Source organism: Lygodium microphyllum, chromosome 1, assembly GCF_053477565.2.
Source record: "Lygodium microphyllum isolate KBCC chromosome 1, Lygodium_microphyllum_v1.1.10, whole genome shotgun sequence".
In the NCBI taxonomy this organism is placed as follows: Eukaryota; Viridiplantae; Streptophyta; class Polypodiopsida; order Schizaeales; family Lygodiaceae; genus Lygodium; species Lygodium microphyllum.
The window spans coordinates 54,968,290-54,975,433 of NC_141135.1; positions in this window are offsets into that span (position 1 = coordinate 54,968,290).

Below are 7,144 nucleotides of genomic sequence, written 5' to 3' on the forward strand. Positions count from 1 at the left end.
CAACTCTACTTCCCTTTGCTACCAACCTGCACTTGTCATTGAAGTCTTCTACAAAGCAGCCCTTTGCATTAAATCTGACTTGCAGCCCTTGCTCTACCATTTGACCAACTGACACCAAATTCTTTGTAATAGATGGCACATGTAATACATCTGAAAGACTCTTTGTCTTACCATCATGCAAGGACAAGGGAACTTTTCCAATGTGTGAAATTGGGTGGCATGAGTCATCACCCGTCTGCACATAACCTGCATTCTGCAAATCCTGCATCTCTCCAAACCATTCTGCATGGCTAGTCATATGATTGGATGCACCTGAATCAACATACCAAACATCTTCATGTGTTCCCTTTCCTGTAACAGCATTCAACATATGCTGCATAACGAACAAACGTTCATTTTTGTCTTCATTCTGTCGTGAAGACGATGCATAGTTTCCTTGCTGCAACTTACCACTGCGGATATCATCTCTCTTAGCATAACATTGGGCTGCAATATGACCTGTTTTGCCACAGTAGTGGCACACAATACCAGAGTTGTTAGAACCTCTGTTCTGCCATCCACCTCTTCCTCTAAAGCTCCCCCTGCCTCTAAAGTTACCACAACCTCCTGAAACCTGCATATCGCCAAATTGCTGATTCAATCTGTTTTGCTGGTTATCACTACCACGTCCTGCACCACGGCCTCTTGAAGAGAACCTGCCACGTCCCCTTCCAGAACTGGAGTAGAAAGCTTGGACCTGTTCACCACTTCTTTCAGATGTCTCACTCTGCATGTTGATCTCTTCAGTGATCATAAGAGAGACCAATTCATCGAAATCTGGAAATGGCTTTCTGACATATACGGAAGTTACAAAAGACTTCCAAGCCTTTTCATTGTTAAGTCCACCCAAGGTAGACGACACCAAATCATCATCATTGGGCATTGCATCAATCGCTGCCAATGCATCTGCAATGCTTCTTACCTTCAGTGCATACTCATTGATAGACATCTTCCCTTTCTTTAATGTATTCAACTCTTGCTTGAGTTGAATCTTTCGTGCCTTTGTATTTACAGAAAACATACTTTCAAGTATGGTCCAAGCTGCATATGCATTCTCTGCATTTCTAATGTGTCCCAGCATGTTATTGTCAATTACTGCAGACAACCAATACATGACCTTCTTGTCTTTTGCATTCCATTCCTTTCGTGCCTTTGTCTCTTCTGCAGTTGGAGGATCACTCACCTCCGGCTCCTTTTCTTCACCTGAAACGAACTCGTAGAGGCCTTTTCCAATAAGAAAGTTCGTGACACGGAACTTCCATGAAGGGTAGTTGTTCTTGTCGAGCTTCTCAATGATGGGGCTTCCACTATTCTCTGCCATTATCACAATAATAATACCAAACAGCAAGCAAATCTTCTGCAACCCTCGACCTGTAGTACACAGCAATTCACCAGACAGCCTTTTCCACTGTCTGCTCAACAATACATGCAATCTGCAACCAGTTTGCAGATAAGCCTTGTGTTTACTCACTGGTAAACACCTTTGAACTTACAGATTTGAAATCTGTAACCTGCGCACCCACGTTCGGTCAATACAGTCGAAGTCACAGTGTACCCCGAAACTGCTGTCCGCAACCTTGCGGCTCTAAAACGACCCCTGAAACGGCCTCAAATGCCCAAAATCTCTGCGGGACGGCCCTAAAGCGCTTATCTGCAGAATATACAGCGCTCTTCGCGCACACCAAATCTCACTGCAATCTGAGATTTTTGCTCTGCCCTGCTTCCGGTGCCTCCACAGGCACTATCCAAGAGAAGGAGTGGAAGAATGGGAGAGATTCTTACCCGTAGCTTGCTTGCTCGAACCTTGCTTCTTCTCCTTCACTTCAACCTTCGAAATCAGCCTCTCTCAATGGCGCGGCTCTGATACCATGTCAAGAATCGCGTGGTGGAGGGGATTGCTCAAGATGCTGCGCCGAACACACACAGAATGCACAAGGAAAAGCTCACTCAAGAGACAAGAAGAGAGATGGAGGCCAAAACGTTTTCTTGCTGATTTCTTCTTCTTCTTCCACACACTTTACAATGTACACAAAGTATAGATAAGATACAACATAAAAGGAAAGTGGCCTACTAAGTCAAACAATGCATAACCGACTACACTAGTCGAATGGCGCTATAACTATGCCAGCTGTAAATAGGTGTAACAACCTGAATATAATAAGTAATGAGTCAGTGGCCATGTGAGAGTCATAATGACCACCGACGTGCTAAGTGTAGACGGGTGGACCCATCTAACCAGGCGGTCCATCATCCATGTCCACATGTGTTGAGCTTGCCATCTCAACAAAAGTGTGGGTGTGTATAAAATTGGGAGGTGGTCTCCACCGTAGTTGGAAAAGGTTGGCGTCCACCATTTTGGCCATATCTCCTGACTCGTAGCTTCAAAAAGTTATAAAAAAATACCAGCCAAGACTTCAGCTCACGCCTACAACTTTTATATTGAAAAGTGTTTTTGGATCAGAGTGGAAGTATTTTTAAAAAATCTTACAAAATCATGTACCATTTGTTTGAATTATCATAAGGCTCCAAAGCCATGACATTATGAGCCTCACATGCCCTTTGGATGGCTCCAAATCCATTTCATGTCTTTTCTTTTCACATTACACATTTTTTCTTCACCTTCCTGCATTGATCTTTTCTCTTCACGCCCCTTGGTAAACCGGTCCATGAAATATTTCCATCTAGTGATTTCTTGGATTTCCCAAGAGGTTGTTCCCACCCTCTTCTTTATTTCAAACCTCCAAATGTACAAAAAATCAACAAAGTGTTAGAAAAATATTTTTTTGTGATTTTCTTGGATCATGTAGCCCCCCCCAACCTAGCTAGAGGTATTTATGCCTCTAGACACTCTTTGGTATCTTGAGTTGACCCCACCCTGATGTGATAGGGTTTCAAGCGCCATCCATTTACCCTGGTCTTGTGCACTTTTCCCTCAATGTCTTGAAGTTTTTAGGAGCCATTGTTGAATTTTTTTGTGACCCAAAACGGTCCCTCCCACCAGTAGGAGAAACTTGCCATCCTTTCTTTTATTAAATTCATTGTCATATCGAAGCACTAAAGATCCCTCCTTGATGTTTTTATCTATTAGCTTCTTGTTGAACGTTTCTCTACACTTCTGAGCTTCCTAGGAGTAGTGGTTGATGGCTTCCTCATGATCCAATTGTAGCCTCTCTAGGTCCAGCAATCTTTGATGTAACTTCTCCTTTTGAGAGTCTACTATGCCACCTAATACCCGAAGGCTAGATTATTTCACCTCAATAGGAAAAAGAGCCTCTTGTCCATAAACTAGATGAAAAGGTATGAACCCTAACATGGTTTTGAAGGAGGTTCTGTAAGCCCATAGAGCTCCACTAAGGTGCTTGTCACGATCTCAGGGCCTTGAATGTACTTGTTTGTTGATGATTTTACAAATCATTCCATTTACCTTCTCCACCAATCCATTGCATTGAGGGTAGTAAGGGCTAGAGTGTCATCGTTGAATATTTAGCTTTTGCATGAGTTCACCCACCACATTAGCTCTAAACCCTGGTCCTCTATCTGATAGTATTTCAAGAGGTGTACAAAACCTACAACAAATGTGGTCAAAGATGAATTTACTCACTTCCTTAGCAGTGATTCTTCAAGTTGGTATAGCCTCGGCCCATCTAGTCATGTAATCTACCCCCGTCATAATATACTCTTTTCCTGATGGAGTGTGTGGTAGAGGCCCTATGGCATCAATTTCCCACTTCTCAAAGGGTCCATAAACCTTGATTGGGGTTTGGGGTTTTGCTATGAGCCGTCGTGGTCCTGATTTCTAACATTCTTCAAATGTTTGACACCAATATGTGACACCTTGGTGTAGACTGGGCCAAGTAAAGCCGACTTGTAGAACCTTTCTACTTGTAATGTCGTGTGCAAAGTAGCCTCCACACACATCATCATGGCAAGCTTTTAACATTTTTTCAATTTTCCACTTTGAAGGCACCTTCCTAAGCACACCATCCTTACCAAGACAATACAAACTATCATATACCATGCGATATCTTGTAACCTTCCGAGCTAGCCACTGTCTTTCTTTCTTAGTCAAGTGTTTGGGAGCTTCTCCTTGCTCTAAGAGGTGTAGAATATCTTCTAAGTCTTCCTTGCATTGCTGAAGTGGGGGTTTGATAGTCACTGCTCCCACCATTGACTCATTCAGTTTTGATGATGCTAGATGGTTGGCATCCTTGTATTGGTCTCTTGGTACATGATGTACTTGTGCCTCCCTAAATCTTGTCATAAGAGATTTCGCCTCTCTTATTTTACTAGAGAGGTTTGTATTTTTGCATGCCCATGTACCTTGCATCTGCATTACCAATAGCATGGAGTCTCCAAAAGCATTCAACCTCTCGATTGAATTACTAAGACACCAACAAAGACCATGAATTAAAGCTTGATATTCTGCCTCATTATTAGAGTGGACACCTTCCAAGATGATTCCTTCACCATAGATTTTCTCTCCTAAAGGAGAGAAAACAACAATGCATGTGGCTGCCTTATCCTTAGTTCTCTTGTGTGCACCATCAAAGTAGAGGCTATAAGCATCTACAAGAGTCCTTATGGATGGGGGTGGTGGAAGGTCCTTTCTTTTCACCCTGAGATTTTTCTCATAGCACCTCTTTGTCAAAATATCAGCCAGGCATGCTTGATTTGTTTTTTCAACCTGCAATGTATAATAAAACTCTTTTCACCATGAGATTTTTCTCATAGCACCTCTTTGTCAAAATATTAGCCAGGCATGCTCGAGTTGTTTTTTCAACATGCACTGGTTTGCTATTTTGCCAGAGATTTCCATATGTTGTAGTGCATAGGAAAACATATCCTCCACAGTGATGATCACAAACCTCTTTGGAAGCAAATATGGCTGAAATTTGGTTACTGCAAGCATGAGGGCCAACACTAGTTGTTCCATGGAGGTGTAAGCCTTCTTTGAGGCTTTCATGAGGCGGTTGGCAAAATACATAGGCCTCATGAAGGATTTTTTTGGATCTTTTTATAGGAGAGCAGCACCAATGGCCTCTTCTCTCGCACTAGGGTTTACAAAGAATGTTTCTTCCCAACAAGGCTGGAGGATTATAGGAAGTGACCCCAACATTTTCTTTATCTCCTTAAAATGTCCTTCACTTTGTTCACTCTATACAAGTGTTTCTTGGCGTGTCAATTTGCTGCAAGGGATATATGGCCTAAGAGAGTAAGTGTATAAATCTACCCAAATATCTTAGCTTTTGTAAGAAGGAGACTAATTGTTTGATGGAGGTTGGGGAAGGTAGAGCTGGCAATGTTTCTACATTTTTTGGATCTACCTCAATTCCTTCAATTGACACTACATGCCCTAGTAGTGTAACCTTGCTTTCCCCAATGTGACATTTATCCTTATTTAGTTGTCCACCCAACCTAGCTAAGCAAGTAAATCCTTCATCAACATTGGGTAGATGTATGTTGCTTGAGCTATAAATACAAAAATCATCAATGAAAACCCTTATGGACTTACCAAAGTAAATCCTTTATCAACATTGGGTAGATGTATGTTGCTTGAGCTATAAATACAAAAGTCATCAATGAAAACCCTTATGGACTTACCAAAGTAAGGTTGGAAGACCATATTCATGAATCGTTGAAAGGTTGATGGGGCATTTGTGAGACCAAAGGGCATGACCCAAAAGGAAAAATAGCCCCATGGTGTGATGAAAGTGGTATTCTTTTGATCCTCCTCTACAATGTGAATTTGGAAGTAGCCAAAGTAGCCATCACACACTACTCATGTCCCGCTACTTCATTCAAGATTTCATCCTAAAATGGAAGAGGGAAGTGGTCCCTCTTTGTTGCAGCATTTATGGCTTGTAATCTATGCATACTCGCCACTTACCATTTTTCTTTGGCCTCACTACTACTAGGGGGACCCATTCTGAATCTTCCACTGGGCATATCAATCCTACATTCAAGAGTCTCTTCACCTTCGTTAACAGTGTATCCTATTGCACAACTCCCAGTCTTCTCAATCTTTGTACTACAGGTTTGCTTCTTTATTTGAGTTGGATGTGATGCTTCACTACAATGACACCTGTAATGTGAGTATAATCAGAAATAAACAATGATGCATGCTTCTTGAGAACATTCACATAACCCTCCCTTTCTTCATCCTTTATATCCTTGGATATCATCTTCTCTAAGCTATCCCACACATCTTCTCCTTGGATTCTTGGGTTGTCTTCTGATGAGGTAGGTTTCTTTAAGGTGACGCCCATAACTTCGAGAGTGCTATCACTCTCTCCACTTGAACTCTCTTCCTCTTCTACCGATGAGGAACATCCACTTGAGCTCCACTCATCGGCAGACATTTCTAGTTCAAGGTTCTCTTGACGCCCACTCTTCAAGTTGTAAACTGACTTTTGATCATGGCCACCCACTTTACGTGGCCTCAACTCCATATCCCCTGTTGCCCAATCTTGCCTAGCTTTGATGCCCATAAGCCAAGGTCTCCCTAAGATGAGGGGATCCCTTTACTGGCATCACATAAACATCCACTGCTGCAGTGATTCCAAAAACAGAAACTCTCAAAGATTTCACTACACCCACACATGTGACCGCATCATTGTTGGCCATCTTTGCCCTAAAGGTTGAGGATTCCATTACTTCTAAGCCTAATTGATGCATAAGCTTTTTTGTCATGGCACAAACCTCTACTCCACTATGGATGTATGTTTGTCGAATCTGTTGACCTTTGATTTGAGCCTCCACTAAAGGCACTATAACTTTGAGGCCATATGACTTGATTGCACTAACCATTTTACCTTGCCTTGCCCTTGTGCTTACCATTTTTTACCATTGTTGTCGTAGCTTTGGAGAGGCATGAAGTAGTTGTGGCCAAGTAATTTTTGGCCCTTGAGAGCTCACATCTGCTATCAGATCATAAGGTTGTGTCCGAGAACCCAAAGGGAAGTCAGAGATATCAATTTTAGACCTAGTTCAAGTCTTTCTCTTCTTCCCTTCATCTCTAGGTGCCTGTGATGTACTTGCCTCATTGATTGCTTCCTTGCTTGCCTTAATTTGGACACGTACCCACTTGATAGGCATGGTCTCTACT